This window comes from Barbus barbus, assembly GCF_936440315.1.
Source record: "Barbus barbus genome assembly, chromosome: 1".
NCBI classification, from domain to species: domain Eukaryota; kingdom Metazoa; phylum Chordata; class Actinopteri; order Cypriniformes; family Cyprinidae; genus Barbus; species Barbus barbus.
In genome coordinates this window covers 41,044,710-41,064,761 of record NC_136729.1, presented here as the reverse complement: position 1 = coordinate 41,064,761, position 20,052 = coordinate 41,044,710, and the positions used below count along the sequence as shown (strand labels likewise).

General features: G+C 39.5%; 1 pseudogene across 1 annotated transcript in view; it reads left to right on the top strand.

Moving 5' to 3' along the window:
* Positions 1-20,052, top strand: part of LOC306870357 (glutamine-dependent NAD(+) synthetase-like) — a 25,979-nt pseudogene extending 5,927 nt beyond the window's left edge. Inside the window, exons 6-17 of the transcript XR_013785781.1 lie at positions 4,047-4,135; positions 4,293-4,410; positions 4,721-4,852; positions 4,959-5,030; positions 5,102-5,226; positions 7,093-7,141; positions 7,345-7,447; positions 7,530-7,698; positions 8,442-8,577; positions 17,802-17,892; positions 17,981-18,112; positions 19,189-20,052. The product of XR_013785781.1 is annotated as a glutamine-dependent NAD(+) synthetase-like (transcript). The remainder of the gene's footprint in view (positions 1-4,046; positions 4,136-4,292; positions 4,411-4,720; positions 4,853-4,958; positions 5,031-5,101; positions 5,227-7,092; positions 7,142-7,344; positions 7,448-7,529; positions 7,699-8,441; positions 8,578-17,801; positions 17,893-17,980; positions 18,113-19,188) is intronic.

Below are 20,052 nucleotides of genomic sequence, written 5' to 3'. Positions count from 1 at the left end.
AGACGCTTTTATCCAAAGCAACTTACATTGCATTCAAATTACAGTTTTTACATTTTTTTTATCAGCTCTTGTAGTCATAAAGGGATGGACATGGTCAGCAACAATACTCAGGTAGGCTGTGGCGTTTAAATGATGCTCAATTGGTACTAAGGGGCCCAAAGTGTGCCAAGAAAATATCCCCCACACCATTACACCACCAACACCAGCCTGAACCGTTGAGACAAGGCAGGATGGATCCATGCTTTCATGTTCTTTACGCCAAATTCTGACCCTACCCTCTGAATGTCGCAGCAGAAATCGAGACTCATCAGACCAGGCTATGTTTTTCCAATCTTCTATTGTCCAATTTTGGTGAGTCTGTGCGAATTGTAGCCTCCGTTTCCTGTTCTTAGCTGACAGGAGCGGCACCCGGTGTGGTCTTCTGCTGCTGTAGCCCATCTGCTTCAGGGTTCGACGTGTTGTGCGTTCAGAGATGGTATTCTGCATACCTTGGTTGTAACGACTGGTTATTTGAGTTACTGTTGCCTTTCTATCATCTCGAACCAGTCTGCCCATTCTCCTCTGACCTCTGACATCAACAAGGCATTTTCATCCACACAACTGCCGCTCACTGGATATTTTCTCTTTTTCGGACCATTCTCTGTAAACCCTAGAGATGGTTGTGCGTGAAAATCCCAGTCGATCAGCAGTTTTTTAAATACTCAGACCAGCCTGTCTGGCACCAACAACCATTCCACATTCAAAGTCACTTAAATCCCCTTTCTTCCCCATTCTGATGCTCGGTTTGAACTTCAGCAAGTCATCTTCACCACATCTAGATGCCTAAATGCATTGAGTTGCTGCCATGTGATTGGCTGATTAGCAATTTGTGTTACCAAGCATTTGAACAGGTGTACCTAATAAAGTGGCTGGTGAGTTTATATATACAGTATCTCACAGAAGTGAGTACACCCCTCATATTTTTGTAAATATGTTATTATATCTTTTCATGTGACAACACTGAAGAAATGACACTTTGCTACAATGTTAAGTAGTGAGTGTACAGCTTGTATAACAGTGTAAATTTGCTGTCCCCTCAAAATAACTCAACACACAGCCATTAACCCTCTGGGGTCTGAGGTCATTTTGGGGCCCTTGAGATGTGTTGACATGCCCTGATATTTGTGCTTATTTCAGCTTCTTAAATCATACTATTGACCAACATGTAATTTTTTTTGTATTCAGCACAAACTGTGCTACAATAATATGTGACCAAGATGGATGTACATGTCTGCATTTCTTAGAAAAAAAACATTATGCGTGGTTAGTAAGTTTTGGGGAAAATAATGTAGCTGAAATAAGGCCATAAAAGCCACACTAAATCGTCCTGAATAAGACTTTTGAGTAATCAGTCTTGTAGGCTAGAATATTTACTTCACAATTATGTGAAAATCATTCTGCTTACTCATTCACAGAAAACAATATATTGATTTAAATTTTTAAAGACATGTTTTGTGATCTAAAGCCAATATGCGAGGGAGTGGAAATGGTCTTGAATATTAAGTGGTTCTCACCTGAGAGACAAAGGGCCCTCCCCTAAAGCTGCTAATGGCCCATCAGTGTGACTGTGACTGAGGCAGGTAAGACAGAGAGTGTGAGGAGACTGAAAAAATGGGTTTTTTAAATGATTTGTATTTTATTTACAACACAGTATAATCAAAACATACATAATGAAGGTCAAAGACACATTATTGTGCACACTGATCTAACCACAGAGATGTGAACAGACTTTGAGTCATTCCTGTAACAGATTCTGTTCAACAAGTGAAACAAATACCTGATATTTACTTATTTCCATGGATTCAAGAAGAAAAAAACACAATCAGTAGCCAAGGATCTTGTTTTACCATAGAATATCAGTGTAGTTGACCATCTGATGTTGGTACGGCGCTCTCAGAGGAAAACATCTTGAAGAAAGTCATCAGGATTCATCTGTGGTTCAGGTACCTGATCCAAAAAAATACAAACAACCAAAAAAAAAAACATTTGTGAGCATAGACTCATGCATGCTTTGTACTATCATACACAAAAAAAGACATTTACTATCTGAGAAACTAATTATTATTGTTTAGTATGTTATTAAAATCTAATTTTGAACAGAGTAGGCAATTAATAATAAACATGTTCTAAACAGACTCGTAGTATTCATCATGTTACAATGTACTCTCATATTACTTTTATTGTTTTATATAGAGCATGAAAACAACAGTTTGGGGAAAAAACAACTATGATTGTGTAGTCATATAGCCTAGTATGCATGATTTTATAGCAGCTGTTATGATTCTGCAGCACTAGACTCAAGTATGCTGTGATGTGAACCACAAAAGGATGCACTTTGTACTATAAAAAATTATATTTTATATCGGAGAAACTATTATTGTTTAGCATGCTATTATAATCTATTTTGAACAGAGTAGGCTATTAATAATAAACATGTTGTAAACATACTTAGACTCGTAGCATTCATCATGTTACAATGTACTCTCATATTACTTTTATTGTTTTATATAGAGCATTAAAACATCATCCTGCCATAAGAAATTTAAATACAATAAATTGTCCATCATATTCAAACACTGTAGTGTGGAATTACAGTTTGGGAAAAAACAACTATGATTTTGTAGTCATATAGTCTAGTATGCATGATTTTATAGTAACGTTAGCTGTTATGATTCTGCAGCACTAGACTCAAGTATGCTGTGAACCACAAAAGCATGTACTTTGTACCATAAAAAAGGATATTTTATATCTGAGAAACTAATTGTTATTGTTTAGCACGCTATTAAATCTATTTGTGAACATTAAATATTCAAATATTCATTCTTAGATGCGTAGCATTCATCATGTTGTCGGTTGGGAAAAACCTAACTAAACGCGTTCAAGTTTGTCACAATAACACGCTAACTAATGCAAAAAAGAAGCATTTACTTACTCAGATCGATCTTCTGTATGAAGTCTTGCACTTCTTCTGAGGTAAATCCAGCCTTTACTCAGCGCGTCTCCTTCCAGAAACGAGCAGCAACAGAGTCTCGTGACTGTTTGTTGTTGGGCGTCTCCAAGCGCGCGCGCGCGTCACGTGGTTATTTGCATGTGAACACGAGGGGGCGGGATCTCATTAGAAATAATGAGTTAGACTGGACAGACTGAACATGGTGTCGGTTTCATACTGATTACTTTATCACAGAACATTTGTTTTCGATAACACTTACTTCATTTGAAAGCAGACACTTCAGGCTTTCTATAGATATAACTCTCATGTTTCTGTGTTGAGTATTCGCTGAGTTACACTTCATTTTAGTGACCCGTTACTATAAACATATCGCGGAGACGGAGAAGACAGAGAGCGCATCCTGTTGGTTTTCTTTTTTTTTCCAAAACCACAAAGTTTTGTTGTAATCGTGAGTGTACTCAAAAAAAAGTAGACACTTAACAGTTTCGATTGATGTATAACACTTATTTGTGTGACCAAAATCAACAGAGTACTTTTAGTGTCTTTTGCACTTATCGTAAAAAAACCGAGTTCGTATCGCCGGCGATACGGCGGGCCCCAGAGGGTTAATGTCTAAACCGCTGGCCACAAAAGTGAGTACACCCCTAAGTGAAAATGTCCAAATTGGGCCCAAAGTGTCAATATTATGTGTGACCACCATTATTTTCCAGCACTGCCTTAACCTTAATATATCCACAGTTGCTGCAGATTAATATATATATGGCAGCTAAGACATTTATAATGTTAGAAAAAAGTTATATTTCAAATAAATGTTGTTCTTTTTCATTTCTGTTCATGAAAGAATCCTGACAGACAAAGAATCCAGAAATATTTAGCAGCAAAACTGTTTTCAATATTGATAATAATAATAACCATTATTAAAAATTAAGTACCAAAAATAATTATGTTCTTAATTATTCTTATTCTACATGTATATTTGTAAATTTGCATGTATATGTATATTTGTAGGGACACATTATTTGCCATAAATAATAATCTCATCTGTCCTCATTGATAGACCACAGTGACGTTTGGAGATGGGGTGCTGTCCACCAAGGACACCTGCATAGGGAGTGAGATTTGTGCTGAGCTGTGGCACCCCAGAAGGTAATGCTCATCTCTTCAAGATTGTATGATAAAATCCTTAAATCCTTTCCTAATGTCCTGCAGAGGACATGTAGACATCTTTTTTATGTTATGCTATAATCTGGTGAAATAAAACATGAACGTAGTTCCATAAACTTTCTTTTTCTTCTTTCTTTAGTCCACATGTCGACATGGGTTTAGATGGTATTGAGATCTTTACCAATTCCTCTGCAAGCTACCATGAGCTACGTAAGGCTGACCACAGGGTGAACTTGGTCAAATCTGCCACCACTAAGGTATAAAAGTATATTAATATTTCTGAAATATTTAAATCATATAACAATAGAAAACAGTTTAAATAGTAATAACATGTTACAATATTATTATCACTGCATTTATGATCAAATAGATAGATTGGTGAGATTTAGAGACTTCTTTTGAAAACAGTTAAATATTTCATATTTTACAGTACATATTAATTAATCCATTTTCAAGTGGCCTTTGTAAAGATAGTGGTGACATTGAGTCTTATATATAGAACCTTTTTGTAAGCAACCATTTTTTATAGTTGTTTACACTGATGTTTTGTGATTGTGCGTGTTTCAGAGTGGCGGGATCTATCTATTTGCCAATCAGAGGGGCTGTGATGGAGACCGCCTGTACTATGACGGGTGTGCTATGATTGCCATCAATGGAGATATTGTTGCCAGAGGAGCGCAGTTCTCACTCGAGGATGTAGTATGTGCCAATTCACACTTACTTGAATATTGAAACTCGCCCAAGTGACTGTGATTAACATGCTGAAGATTTCAGTTTGATCAGTCAGATTTCTTCTGACTTGCAGGAGGTTTTCACAGCCACTCTTGATCTGGAAGATGTTCGGAGCTATCGAGGAGAGAGGTGTCACCCACATATGGTGAGCAACTTTAAAAGACATCAGAGTTTGAAATGACAAAACATGCTTTAAATATGTTTCTTACTGCACAGGAATATGAGCACAATCCTTATCAGAGGATCAAAACAGACTTCTCTCTGTCTGACTGTGATGACAGGTGTCTGCCCACACATCAGCCTGTGGATTGGGTTTTCCACATGCCAGAAGAAGAGATCAGGTAACTTCAACAGGGAAAAAAATTAACCTACATATAGCCTAGATGTATCCATTTAAAGGAAAAGTTCACCCAAAAATAAAAATTTGCTAACAAGTTACTCTCTCTCAGGTCATCCAAGATGTAGATGAGTTTGTTTCTTCATTGGAACAGATTTGGAGAAATGTAGCATTGCATCACTTGCTTACCACTGGATCCTCAGCAGTGAATGGGTGCCGTCAGAATGAGAGTCCAAACAGCTGATAAAAAACATAATAATCCACAAGTAATCCAGACGACTCCAGTCCATCAGCTAATGTCTTGTCAAGTAAAAAGCTGTGTGCTTGTAAGAAACAAATCCACCGTTAATGTATTTTAACTTTAATCGACTCAGTGATAACACAAATCTCCTGACATCAAAATCCACTGACATATTTGTTTAGAACTGTTTTGTACTTTTCACTTTTAGATGGTGCTTGATCTGTAAAAATGTTCTCTCCTGATACATACGAGGCAACTTTCTTTTTTGGAGAGAGCAATATTATGGATAGAGAACTCATATTTTAGCCTAAAGCAAAATATTTTTAAAGTTAAAAACTTAATTTGTTTATTACAAACACACAGCTTTTCGCTTCACAGAACATTGATTGATTGATAGACTGTAGTTGTGTGGATTACTTGTGGATTATTGTGATGTTTTATCAGCTGTTTGGACTCTCATTCTGACGGCACCCATTCACTGCATAGGTGAACAAGTGATGCAATGCAAAGTTTCTCCAAATCTGTTCCGATGGAGAATCAAACTCATTTTTGGTAACCTGAGGGTGAGTAAAAATTTCAGTTCTCATTACATTTACATACTTAAGTAAATGTACACACATAATGAGGTATAAACGCCAGAGAAAACATTGAAAATCTGTTGTTGTTGTTTGTTTTCCTTGAAACAAACAGAACGTTTAATGATTTTTCAACACTTTAAAACATCATATAATATATAGATGTAAAAAGAAGAAGAATTTTGAAGATTCTATTTCTATATTTTCGATTTTTTTTCACTTCTGCTTTTCATTCAAATTGTTATGCAAATAATATAATTTACAATAATAAAAAAAGACAATTACAGTTTCTAAATTACAAAATAACAATACAAAGTAGAAGTAGAATAAATTTTCACTTGTGGAAGACTTTTAATTTTCATATTGCATCAACAGACTTGTTTTGCTGCTCTCTAGTGGAGCTGCACATTAATACACCCTCAAACAGATCGACTGTTTAAAGTGAAAGTGACATGACATACAGCCAAGTATGGTGACCCATACTCGGAATTCGTGCTCTGCATTTATCCCATCCAAAGTACACACACACAGCAGTGAACACACACACACCGTGAACACACACCCAGAGCAGTGGGCAGCCATTTATGCTGCAGCGCCCGGGGAGCAGTTGGGGGTTCGGTGCCTTGCTCAAGGGCATCTCAGTCGTGGTATTGAGGGTGGAGAGAGTGCTGGACATTCACTCCCCCCACCTACAATCCCTGCCGGCCTGAGACTCGAACCCGCAACCTTTGGATTACGAGTGTGACTCTCTATTTGTGTTAACATCCATCCTGTAAACTCAGTTATGACTTAAAGAGCAGCCAATTCACTAAAATTATTAAAACCAAGTGATTTAAATTTTCCTGTAACATGCCAAATTAGTGTTCTGATCCAATGAGACTATTTTGTTTAGAGGCTTAACATTACCGTCTGACACTAATTTACTCCTGGCTGTATAATCTCTGTTTGGAAATAAAGATTCGGAGATAAAGAGGAGAAACTGTGAGAAGGGAAATGTGTATTGTGCACATTTATAAAATCAATTATTACATGTTTATTTTGGGTGTTTTTTCAGTCTTGGTCCTGCCTGTTGGTTATGGGACTACTTAAGGAGGAGTGGGCAGGTGTGTTTTTTTTTATTTTATTCTATTGTGCATGTAAATATGAATGTTTACATTCATTTATACAATTTAATAAAACTTGGTGCTTGTTTTCTTACCAGTCTTTTTAGCAAATATCTTTATTTGCATGCTTATGCTTATGGTCATGAATGTAAAGATATAGGTCATCTTTAGCTAATGTGATTTGTGAGTTTTGTTGTTTTTAGGCTGGCTTCCTTCTTCCCCTTAGTGGTGGTGTGGATAGTTCGTCCACTGCCTGTATTGTGTACTCCATGTGTGTGCAAATCTGCCAAGCTGTCAAAGAGGGCAGTAAGTCCAAAATACTCACACACACACACACAACCAGCTAATTTAAAGCTTATCCTTTAAACATGTTTCCCATTGTTCTCAGATTCTCAGGTGCTGGAGGATGTGCAGCGGGTGGTCAGCGATTCGTCCTACAGACCTGAGGACCCACGTGAGCTGTGTGGACGCCTCTTTACCACGTGCTACATGGCTAGTGAAAACTCCTCTGAGGACACCCGCATCAGAGCCAAAGACCTCGCTGCTCAGATCGGCAGGTCAGTGGATGACATGGCATCTAGTACATTGTTGAATGTTTCTTTTAAAAAGAAGCCTCTGGTGCTCACCAAGGCTGCATTTATTTGATTGAAATTACTGTAAAACAGTAATATTGTCAAATATTATTACAAATTAAAATAACTCTTTTCTATTTTAATAAAATGTCATTTATTTTCTGTGATGGCAAAGCTGAATTTTCAGCAGCCATTACTCCAGTTTTTAGTTTTTGCTGCTTAATATTTTAGGGGAAACCGTGATACACTACCATTCAAAAAAGGTAAATTAATACTTATATTCATCAAGGATGTATTAAAAGTGACAGTAAAGACATTTCTAACATTACAAAAGATTTCTATTTCAAATAAATGCTGTTCTATTGAACTCTTCATCTAAGAATCCTGAAAAAGATTGATTAAAGTTTCCATACAAAACATTAAGCAGCAAAAACTATTTTCAACATTGATAATAATTTATAAATAAGCAAGTATAATAAGTGATAATTGAGCTGCAAATCAGCATATTAGAATTATTTCTGAAGGATCATGTGACACTGAAGACTGGAGTAATGATGCTGAAAATTCAGCTTTTCCATCACATGAATAATAATAATCATTAGAATAATATAATTTTTACTAGTATATTATAATTGTAATAGTATATTTCTGTGATTGTAATTATTTAATATATAATTATTATTTAAAAAAAGTAATTTATATGACAATGTTATCTGTTCTCCTCTCAGCAATCACCTAAATATCAATATTGACATGGCAGTAAAAGGCATGCTGGGAATCTTCTCTATGGTCACAGGGAAGTGGCCTCAGTTTCGTGCTAATGGAGGAAGTGCCAGAGAGAACCTGGCACTGCAGAACGTCCAGGTACTTAATAGACACTGATGCTATTAATAAATGTATGATTTTTTTTTATTAGTGACTTGTTGCATATTTTCTGCAAAGAATACATAATTAACATTTTCAGAAAAAAAAAACACTTCTGTCTCAGTATCACTAATAATAATAATAATAATAAAAAACCCGCCTTACGCAATAACATTGAATGTGCATTACTAAGATTGTTACATGTAGTTGTTGATGGGCATTTTGATATGACTTGCTGCTGATGATTTGTTTTATATGCTTTTTACATGACCCATAACATCACAAAAGCGCGGGCTTGAGAAAGCAGTTTCTGTCTTTTTTTATATGCAGTTTGCTTGCATTGTAACACAACCACCACGGTTTTCACAGAATAATATTGCGGTTAGTCACCCTAAGCGTCAATCGACTTGCAAATTTGCTGAGTTTGGGTTCTATCTTCACTATTTTAAAACATAACTAACATAGTAACATTACACAACTCTTTCCAAGCAAATAGCTTGTGCTTTAGATTGGCAAAGTAAAGCTTGATTAGAACCTATTTAAGACATTTATGATGTCACAGCTTTGAAAGTGGTATAATGTGCTCTTAAAAGTAATTTAACCACTTAAACAAAAGTTTACAAAGAAATAAAAAGCAGTTTGACTGCTATGATAATGTAAACTCACACAAGATGACGCTTCTAGTAATATCAGTGGCAATTTGATTCAATTCCAATTTATTTGAATAGTGCTTTTCACAATAAATATTATAATTGTTCCTTATCTGCATTATTGCCCTAAACCCCCTAGTGATCAAGACAGTGGTGAGCAAAAACTAGGAACAAATAAATGTATCTTAAAATTGTATACAAATTTAATTACATTTTTTTATTTCATTTAATTTTTATTTTATTTCTTAGTCAAAAACTAGACACATCAAAATAATCATGATTAGTCTTATGATTTCCAACTTGTCTTTTTAAAACAAATGTATAAAAATGGTTGCATTGCACATTTAATATCTTGACATGTTAACTTTGACCGACTTTAGAATTGTTTAAATTATCTTTTATGTTTTTCACTCAACATTTTTGCAGACCCCCTAACACCCTTTGATTACTAAAAACTTTTGCTTTCCAAAATATTTCCAAACAATTGTCTGTATATGACCGTTTACTGGTCAGTGAAACATGAACTACGGTTACTTGAGGAAAATTTAAATGATCCATTAATGTATGGAGCTTATAATATGACAAAACCATTTGAATTTGAATGGTGTAAATTTGAATTATTGACAAGTGTAATTTACAAAACTGAGTATTATGTGGCATTTAACATAGTTCTGAATAAATTTTTTTTAAACTTGAATAATGAACATTTGAAATTTAACACAATTGAATTTTTTTTATGGCAGTTTTTTTTTTTAATAGACGTATTTTCAGACAGCGGATTTTCTGTTTTGAATTCTTTGACTGCAAATATCCAGTTTTTAAAAATACAGCTTCAAGTTTTCAAGATGAAGAAGAAATTCGGAACTTCAAATTCAATATTTAAAATTCAAAAAGCAGAAATTCAGATCGTACAGAAAGTAGGTCAGAGGTCATCCACAGGTAAGACTAGATGGTCTCTGAAAAGTCGAACAAAGCATTTACTGTGACCGGGAGGGGATATGTTCGGTTCACTTAGGCTAGTTTTGTCCTGGCCACAACATATTAACTCGTGGGAGCGTGATTATATGTCGTTGCCACACGATGTGACGTTGAGGGAACAACATCCATTTCTCGTGGCCAAAAGTTTAATGTGTAATCAAACCTGTGTGACCATAATAATAATTTGTTACATTTATATAGCGCTTTTCTGGGTACTCAAAGTGCTTTACGTAGAAGGGGGGGAATCTCCTTAACCACCACCAATGTGCAGCATCCACCTGAATGATGCGACGGCAGCCATATTGAGCCAGAACGCCCACCACATAACATCACACACATTTAACATTTACTGGTGGAGAGGAGACAGAGTGATGAAGCCAATCAGTGTATGAGGATGATTAGGAGGCCATGATGGTCAGAGGCCAATGGGGAAATTTGGCCAGGATGCCGGGGTTACACCCCTACTCTTTTTCGAAGGACATCCTGGGATTTTTAATGACCACAGAGAGTCAGGACCTCGATTTAACGTCTCATCCGAAGGACCATAGCAACCTGGGATTATCAGAGATGGATAAAACATTTTTCTCCATCCCACAGTCTTGTAAATCTGTTAATTGATCGTGTCCTTTTATTTAATATTTGTATGTTATTATTATAAAACTGTAGGCTAATAATAATATTATATTATTATATTAACTGGTTAGGGTTATATTTTTATATTTATTGTTATATATGCTTATTCCCCTTTCAATTCGTGTAGAGCTTTACTTAATTAACGTTTTGTATAATTATTATTAATATGCTACCATATTTTGCAAATACTGTAAGCGCTTATGCCAATGAAGTTTTGGCCTAGGCCTATTTTATTTTATGTACTTTATGTAATTTATTCATGATAAACTTCATTCGAATGCTGTCTACATTGCGCGCAATACAGTTGTTACAGATCTGCCAGGTTCTGCTACCCAATCACAGCGCTCACCCTCACCAGAATACTGATCACGCACACCTGCCACTCATTCCCTTCTCATTACCCACGCAGCATAAAGACACACACCGCCCAACACCAGTCGTCCAGTCTCGTTTGTACGAAGAGGACTAACTCACTACGCTCAGTCATAGTGCAGTACCTACCTAAGAAACTTACCTGTTGATTACTTACCTGTTCTCCTCGCTCCTAGGCAATCTCCAGACCCAGCTCCAGTGACATCTGTTCCGAGATCGTTTCCGGATAAACCCCAAGTCTGCGGTGTGTGTCTGTCACAGCTTCCTCATCCCTCTCTTCTCCTGCAAGAAGGAAAACCTAGATCATCAGCCTGCTCGTTCAGCGACCCCAGATTCTGTCATTCACTTACCTGATACCATTACCACTGTTGATCATTAAACCTACCTTCACTTGTGATTCTGTCGTCCTGCCCTCTCATTATAACAGAAGACTGGACCATTACATCAACGATCAACAACATGAGCAATCCAGACGCATTCCAGGACCTGGTTGACATCTTAAAACAAACACTCACTCCAGCAGCGGTCTCTCCCAGCCCAGGTACTTCCGCAATCTCTTCTTCGCTGCCCACGAACCACTCGACAGTCCGACCAGCGCCCTACGCTGGTTCGGCGGAAGATTGCAATGGTTTCCTGCTACAATGCGACCTGGCGTTTGAGATGCAGCCCCACTTGTTTTCCACTGAGAAGGCCAAGATTGCGTTCATTATCCAGCATCTCCAGGGTAAAGCGCTGCAGTGGGCTACCACCATATGGACCCAAGGAGGCAGTGTTACCCAATCCTCCCAAGCCTTCGTCCAACACTTCAGAGATGTGTTCGGTAAACCTGCTTATGATTCCTCTGTCTGCGATCAACTTTATCAGTTACGCCAAGGCAAGAACGATATCCAAGATTACTCCCTACAGTTCAGAACCCTAGCCGCAGCCAGCGGATGGAACGAGCGAGCCCTGTTAACCGCCTACCGGCAAGGTTTGGCACCTCACCTCCGTCTACAACTAGCCGCCTTTGATGATGCCCTGGGGTTGGAGGGCTTAATTCAACACTCCATCCGATGTGCCACACGCATGAAGACGTGTCTGTCTGAATTCAACCCGGGTCATAGCTCCTATCTCCCTGTCATACCGAACCCACCAGAATCCATCCCTGAACCGATGAATGTTGATAATTCTCGTCTCTCCTCCCAAGAAAGGACACGCCGATATGCCCAAGGACTCTGCCTGTACTGTGGAGAGAAGGGGCACCTCCGAGTCACCTGCCCAGTAAGACCAACTCGCCTTTTGGTGAGTGCCTTGAATTCCGAGATCCCTAATCTCAAGCCTTTAACCACTGAGGCCCTTCTTATGGGCACCACTTTCTCCGTTCCAGTCGTTGCCCTCCTCGACTCAGGGTCGGCGGGGAACTTCATTTCGGGCAGTCTCTGCAGACAACTCGGCCTCACAACCTCCATCACCCCAAGAAACTACCAGATCCAATCGGTGACGGGCAAGGCGGTAAGCCGTAAGTTAGTGAACAGATGGTCTACTCCCGTATGCCTGAAGTTAGGTTTACTCCATGTAGAGTATATCAGATTATTAGTGCTCGAAGATGCTACTACGGACATTATCTTAGGGCGACCCTGGTTAGTTCAACACAATCCCATCCTTTCATGGAAAACGGGCGAGATCCTTAAGTGGGGTGAGTCATGCTTTCCCGAGTGTTTCCCACATATCCCTAGACCAACAAGACCAGCCGCGGAGATCCTGAAATTACTTACCACCTCCGTAGAGAGTCCCCCAGAGAAACTATCCACCGAAATTCCTTCTGACTATGATGAATTCAAAGATGTCTTCTGTCCCCAGAAAGCCGCACAGTTACCACCTCACCGACCCTGGGATTGCGCCATTGACCTCCTTCCGGGTGAACCAGTGCCTCGTGGTAAGATATATCCTCTATCCATCCCAGAGCAGAAGGCCATGGAGGAGTACATCGAGGAAGCCTTAAAGCAGGGATACATTCGCCCTTCCACCTCTCCGTCCTCCTCCAGTTTCTTCTTTGTCGCCAAGAAGGATGGAGGACTCAGACCTTGCATTGATTACCGAGCCTTGAACCGAATCACTGTCAAGTTCAGATATCCGCTTCCCCTCGTCCCAGCTGCTCTGGAACATCTGCGAGGTGCCACCGTGTTCACTAAGTTAGACCTCCGCAGCGCCTACAATCTTGTCAGAATACGTGAGGGGGACGAATGGAAGACCGCCTTCGTCACGCCCACAGGGCACTATGAATATCTTGTTATGCCCTATGGGCTCGTCAACGCCCCCTCCGTATTCCAAGATTTCATGCACGAGGTGCTCCGGGAGTTTCTCCATAAGTTTGTACTAGTGTACATTGATGATATTCTGATTTACTCCCGGAGTATGGCCGAACATCGTCGCCACGTTGCGGAGGTCCTACAACGCCTGAGGAAGTTCAACCTGTTCCTTAAGGCGGAGAAGTGTCTGTTCCATCGACCCTCAGTACAATTCCTCGGCTATAACATCAGCCACGGTGGTATTCAGATGGACGAGGGGAAGGTTACGGCAATCCGAGAATGGCCCACTCCTGACACGGTAAAGAGACTTCAACGCTTTCTAGGCTTCGCCAATTTCTATCGCCGGTTTATTCACAATTACAGTTCCATAGCCAGTCCCCTAACCAACCTGTTGAAGGGAAAACCCAAATCCCTCTCCTGGACAGTAGCCGCTACCAAGGCATTCCAAGCATTGAAGGATGCTTTCACCCGAGCTCCCATCCTCGTACATCCAGACCCAGAGAAACAGTTTGTTGTCGAAGTCGATGCCTCCACGTCAGGAGTGGGTGCCATACTGTCCCAGAGACAGGGGACGCCCCCACGACTCCATCCATGTGCCTTCTTCTCCCGTAAGCTCAGCCCGGCGGAGAGGAACTATGATGTTGGCAACCGAGAACTTCTAGCCATCAAGCTCGCTTTGGAGGAGTGGAGACATTGGTTGGAGGGAGCCCAACATCCGTTCCTAGTCCTCACCGATCATAAAAACCTCCAATATCTCAGAGAAGCCAAAAGATTAAACCCCCGGCAAGCCAGATGGGCTCTGTTTTTCACCCGTTTCAACTTTTCCATTTCCTATAGACCCGGTTCCAAGAATACAGCGGCAGACGCTCTTTCCCGACAATTCGAATCCCATGAAGAATACGATGAAGTTCCAGAATCAGTCCTCCCAGAATCTCTTTTTGTCTGCCCCATCCAATGGACCTCCCCTAGCTTTACCTCCTCCAATGTCTCCTCCAACATTCCGCCGGGCTGCCCCCCAGGTACACAATTTGTTCCCAGAAACCAACGCTCACAGATCATTCAGTCAGTTCACTCTTCCCTTGGCACTGGTCACCCAGGGACCAACAACACCCTCTCGCTGCTACGAGAGCGCTTCTGGTGGCCCAACATGGCCAAGGATGTGAGTAGATTCGTCCAGGGATGTAAGGAATGTGCCATGTCCAAATCTCCCCGACATCTGCCCGCCGGTAAGCTACTTCCTCTGCCCGTTCCCAATCGACCGTGGTCACACCTAGGAGTGGACTTTGTCACGGACTTACCACCATCGGACGGGAACACCTGTATCTTGGTGATAGTAGACCGGTTCTCTAAGGCTTGCCGATTACTCCCACTTAAGGCCCTTCCGACAGCCATGGAAACTGCAGAACTAATGTTTAATCATGTGTTCAGATATTTTGGGATCCCGGAAGATATAGTCTCAGACAGAGGCCCACAGTTCGTGTCCCGTGTTTGGAGAACGTTCTTCAAGCTCCTGGGTGTGACCATCAGTCTGTCTTCCGGTTACCATCCACAGACGAACGGGCAGACGGAGAGGAAGATCCAGGAAGTAGCCCGGTTCCTCCGAACCTTCTGCCATGGCCACCAGAACTCCTGGAACCAGTTCATCGGTTGGGCTGAGTATGCCCAGAATTCCCTGCGCCAACCTACTACAGGTATAACCCCATTTCAGTGCATACTTGGTTTCCAACCGCCCATGTTTCCCTGGTCAGGCGAACCTTCAGACTTACCTGCCGTGGATCACTGGTTCCGGGAGAGCGAGAGGGTCTGGGACAACGCGCATCATCACCTCCAGCGCGCAGTGAGTAGACGTAAGTTGACAGCCGACCTCCGCCGCTCCAAGGCTCCCGTGTATCATCCAGGGCAGAAGGTCTGGCTGTCAACTAGGGACATCAGGTTACGTCTACCCTGCAAGAAACTCAGTCCCAGATTTGTTGGTCCCTTTCCCATAATCAGACAAATCAATCCAGTCACTTACCAGCTCCAGCTCCCCTCACAGTATAGAATTCACCCCGTCTTCCACGTGTCACTGCTAAAACCGTTTCACCCTCCTGTTTCTCCCCCTGCAGAACCTGGTCCCGAGGAAGAACCCCCTCTCCCGCTGGTATTGGAGGATGGAACGGTCTATCAGATCAAGGAGATCTTGAACTCCCGACGCCGAGGCGGCAGGTTAGAGTACCTCATAGACTGGGAAGGATATGGTCCTGAGGAGAGGTCCTGGATCCCCAGGGATGATGTGCTGGACCCAGTGCTACTCGAAGAATTCCACTCTAACCACCCAGATCGCCCTGCCCCTAGGGGAAGAGGTAGACCGCCATGGCGTCGGGGTTTTCGGCCCTCGGGAGCGGGCCGTGGAGAGGGGGGTAATGTTACAGATCTGCCAGGTTCTGCTACCCAATCACAGCGCTCACCCTCACCAGAATACTGATCACGCACACCTGCCACTCATTCCCTTCTCATTACCCACGCAGCATAAAGACACACACCGCCCAACACCAGTCGTCCAGTCTCGTTTGTACGAAGAGGACTAACTCACTACGCTCAGTCATAGTGCAGTACCTACCTAAGAAACTTACCTGTTGATTACTTACCTGTTCTCCTCGCTCCTAGGCAATCTCCAGACCCAGCTCCAGTGACATCTGTTCCGAGATCGTTTCCGGATAAACCCCAAGTCTGCGGTGTGTGTCTGTCACAGCTTCCTCATCCCTCTCTTCTCCTGCAAGAAGGAAAACCTAGATCATCAGCCTGCTCGTTCAGCGACCCCAGATTCTGTCATTCACTTACCTGATACCATTACCACTGTTGATCATTAAACCTACCTTCACTTGTGATTCTGTCGTCCTGCCCTCTCATTATAACAACAGTCCGGTAGCCTAGGCCTATGGTTAAAATAATTTAATAATGTTACAATTTGTAATAATTAATATAATAATCTCTGAATTCAAAATTAAGTATTGGTCGTTCGTTCTTTTGTCACGTGACGTGACAGCATTGGATAGCGAAATTAGTTAATTTGAATTCCTTACAAACGAGAGCATAGTTATTATTATTATTTACTCTTACAGTTATGTGATGCGTTTCTGGTCTCAAATTGTAGCTTTTTAATTCTTACAGTTTATAAATGTGTGAATTTCTGTCGTGGTGGTTCTTTTCCATAACACTGAATGTGGTAACAAAGGTAATAAACTAAATAGTTGGTTATTATTATTATTAAGTCTTTTCCCCTCTGACTGCATAGGTTTAGCTTATGAGGCTGTCACGTGATGAACGAACGACTTGAAAAACCCGAAGACTCGAAACAGGTGAACGCATTCAATGCAGATGTTGCGTATGCGCGACTGAACGAATCACTCCCCGAGACGACTCGTTCTTCCCGAGTCACATTAAAGATTCGTTCAAAATTAACGAATCGTTCAAGAACCACCCATCACTAGACAAAACTAGCCTAAGTGAACCGAACATATCCCCTCCCGGTCACAGTAAATGCTTTGTTCGACTTTTCAGAGACCATCTACTCTTACCTGTGGATGACCTCTGACCTACTTTCTGTACGATCTGAATTTCTGCGCTTTGAATTTTAAATATTGAATTTGAAGTTCCGAATTTCTTCTTCATCTTGAAAACTTGAAGCTGTATTTTTAAAAACTGGATATTTGCAGTCAAAGAATTCAAAACAGAAAATCCGCTGTCTGAAAATACGTCTATTAAAAAAACTGCCATAAAAAAAATTATTTAAAAGTTAAATTTCAAATGTTTAAAAAAATATAATTCAGAACTATGTTAAATACCACATAATATTCAGTTTTGTTAAATGACACTTGCCAATAATTCAAATTTACACAATTCAAATTCAAATGGTTTTGTCATATTATAAGCTCCATATTAATGAAGAAATATGGTGAGAATTATGCAACAGATTAGGAATACCATGCCTCTCATATCACACCTGCATGCTTTTTTTACTTTTATACTGTAGAATATCTGGCAACGCAGGTTTCATTTGTTAACATTAGTAACTACATTAGATACATTAGGATCAAACGTTGTATATGTTAAAATTAGTTAACGCACTGTGAACTAATACGAACAAAATTGACTAACATTAACAAAGGTAAATCAATGCTGTAAAATACAGTATATTGTTTTTGTTAGATCATTTAGTTAATGCAACAAATGAGATCTTATTGTAAAGTGTTACTGCAGATCCTTTTGAATCTAAAGGTCTGATGTATGTGCATGATGCATGTGTATGTTTACTCCAATACAGGCTCGTATCAGGATGATTTTGGCCTACCTCTTTGGGCTCAGGGACAACCTGGTAGTCTCTTAGTTCTTGGTTCAGCAAACGAGGATGAGAGGTGTGTCTTTATGTTGTTCTTTCTTTCAGTATCCAACTTTCAATAGTAATAAAGGTTGCTTAAAAGAACGCATTCTTTGTCTTTGCAGCTTGACTGGATACTTCACAAAGTATGACTGCTCCAGTGCTGATATCAATCCCATTGGAGGTGTTAGTAAGATGGGCCTGAAGTGCTTTTTGCAGTACTGTGTAAAACGCTTCCAGCTCACTGCCCTCATAAGGTGTGTAACCCTTCCTTTTGTTGCACATTTGCTGATGAAATAACTGATGTAGTTACATAATCTTGATTGTTTTGGCCAACAAATTTGAAAAAATCACATTGAGTGAAAATTAAAAGAGGGACAGTTTAAGGGGAGGCAGACCACACATTGAAAAATTAATAGGAGAAAATTCTTTTTGAACTGATTTGCAGGGCCAGCCTGAAAAACAGTGATTTTAGCATGATTAAAAAAAAAAAAAAAAGGTTTTCAAAGAAGTCTCTCATGCTTTGCAAGGCTGCATTTATTTAATAAAAAAAAATACAGTAAAAACAGTAATTACAAAATTTTGTAATTTAAAACAACTGTTTTCTAATTGAATACATTTTAACATGTTATTTATTCCTGTGATGGCAACACTGATTTTTCAGTCTTCACATGATCCTTCAGAAATCATTCTAATATGCTGATTTGGTAACCATCTTCTGTACAGACAATGTTTTCTGGTACATATAATCTAAATGTCTGTAAATAATAAAAAAAGAAACATTCTGTTTACTTCACTTTAATCACTGGATGGTGCAAATGTGTCTCATGTTACATATATGAATTAAATTTTAAAGAATGACAGATTGGAGAGGATTATTGTGTGTTATATGCCTACGTGGCTTCAGCTATTTTTTTAGGCTTTCAAAAAGTTGTAGGGATGGAAAAGTGGTCAAATAGCAATTAAAATTCTGTTTAATTAGTGACTTTTAATTTCTTTTTCATTTTAATAAGTGTTATTTCTCTGTTTATTTCAATTATATATTTTATATTTATTTAATTTTATCATATTCAAATTATTCAAGAACAAATATACATTAATTATTCTATACATATAATGTATATTGCAGTCAATAAATCACTGTAGGATTTGTAATCGAATGAAATGAGAACCTGTTTGATGTCTGAAATTTTTGTGTATTTTGTGAATTTTTTTCTGTGTACATTTATGTTTCAAAATGTCAATTTATGTTTAATTTTTGTATTTATTTCATTATAATTTATGTATTTTTGTATTTATTTATTTGTTCGAGTTCTGTGCCTCCCTCCCACAGGCTGACGTGGGAATGACCTACTCAGAGCTGTCTGTGATTGGCAGACTCAGGAAGATCTCCAAGTGTGGCCCGTACAGCATGTTTTGCAAGCTGATTCACTCATGGAAAGAGACCTTCTCCCCCTCGCATGTCAAACATGCCCTAAACGTTACAGTACTCATTGTGCCTGATACTTTTAAAAGCAGTTAATACGAATATTTGACCACCGTTATTTTATGACCAGTAGGGTAATGCCATGCTTTGTGCAAATGACATTTTTGGGGGTTTTGCAGGTGGCTACTAAAGTGAAACATTTCTTTAGGATGTACTCAATCAACAGACATAAGATGACAACAGTAAAACCCTCTTATCATGCTGAAAACTACAGTCCAGATGCTTTGACCTTTCCTTTACAACACACAGTAGGTTTGGCAATTCCGCTGCATCGACAATGAGGTCAGCAGATCTACAAAACAATGTGATTTCATACAAATACTGTGTGTGTGTATAGATATATAGATGTAAATGTTTGCCTGAAGATGTCTGTATGTAGTTTTTCTATTTGTATGAATTCCATTCTGTTTTTCTGTTGTATAGGTGGCTATGATGGAGTGATATTGAAGGCGTATGTTATCAGAAGCCATTGATCCTTGGTCCAAAGATTCGTCTCATCCACTGGTGTTACAGTGAGCGCTCAACAGTTCTCTGCACATGCACGGCAACTTGTTCTAGTTATTGTTTTTCTTAGGATGTATAAATCCTAAATGATGTCTTCAGTTATGTTCGCATTATAATGCGAATAATTAGGTGTGTGATCATTGATATTCTGTTTGTAATGGTTGTTTAAAAATAAAACAATGCATATGAAATTGTTCATATGCAGTT